This window comes from Nestor notabilis, unplaced genomic scaffold, assembly GCF_000696875.1.
Source record: "Nestor notabilis isolate BGI_N333 unplaced genomic scaffold, ASM69687v1 scaffold21700, whole genome shotgun sequence".
Taxonomy (NCBI): Eukaryota; Metazoa; Chordata; class Aves; order Psittaciformes; family Psittacidae; genus Nestor; species Nestor notabilis.
Window position 1 is genome coordinate 30,535 of NW_009909990.1, and position 919 is coordinate 31,453.

Genomic DNA, 919 nt, shown 5'->3' on the forward strand with positions numbered 1-919 from the left:
GCTCCACCGTGCCTTTGGCCCTGGCCAGGGGTGGGCCAGCCACAGCTTCTCTGGGCACCCTGTGCCAGCGCCTCAGCACCCTCACAGGGAAGAGCTTCTTCCCAATACAAAGTCCATGTGATCTTTACACTGAGGGCTTAAAACTTAGGACAGGGACAAAATAGCACCACAATTCCATCAAACCCCAGCAGGTCCTACAGGGCAGCACCAAAAGGGGACTCTGTGCACAGGCCAGGGACCGGGGCACCCATCTCAGCCCCACTGCAGATGTGGCAGGATTGGTCCCCGCCAGCCAAGATGCCCCAGGTGTGACTTGCTCAGCACCACTTGCAGCCCCTCTCTCCAAAACCACAGAGATTTTCCATGTGCTGGCTCTGGCAGCCGGAGGAGCGATGCTGACGTGCACGGAGCAAGGCAGGATCTGTCTGGGAAGGGCAAGGGTGCGCTGACAGCCTCGGCGCCAGCCTGGGCACAGCCCAGCGCCTGGGATGGGAAACGGTGGTGATGGAGCTGGGGAGCGTCAACCCTTTCCCATCATTCCTGAATGCCCGAGCAGGGGATGCGGGGGCTCTGAAGGCACTTGGCATCACTGTGGCAATCCAAACCCTTTGCTCTTTTGCATGTTGCCACCACTCGAGTTAACTCTCCATCCCCACGCAGCTCCGGGTGCCTCCCGGGGATGTGAGCCCCATGGTGGTGGCTGCTGCCACCAGGAAACAAACCTGCTGCCAAGAAATCCCGCGCTGATGTGGAGCTGGGAGTTTAACCACAACCCCATGGAGCAACACAGCCCTGCTGGTGGACCTGGCACCATGGCGTGTCCTACATCTGTGTCCACATCCGAGCTCCTCCCTTGCTGAAAGCCAGCAGGGCTGGGAGTGGGACTGGCTGCCCTGAGCACACAGGTCCATGGGGGCTG

The 919-nt window shown here is 60.6% G+C and overlaps 1 protein-coding gene across 1 annotated transcript in view; it reads right to left on the reverse strand.

Annotated features, from left to right (window-relative positions):
* ITPR3 (inositol 1,4,5-trisphosphate receptor, type 3) overlaps positions 1-919 on the reverse strand; it is a gene marked incomplete at its 5' end in the record, with an annotated part of 31,263 nt that overhangs the window by 25,822 nt on the left and 4,522 nt on the right.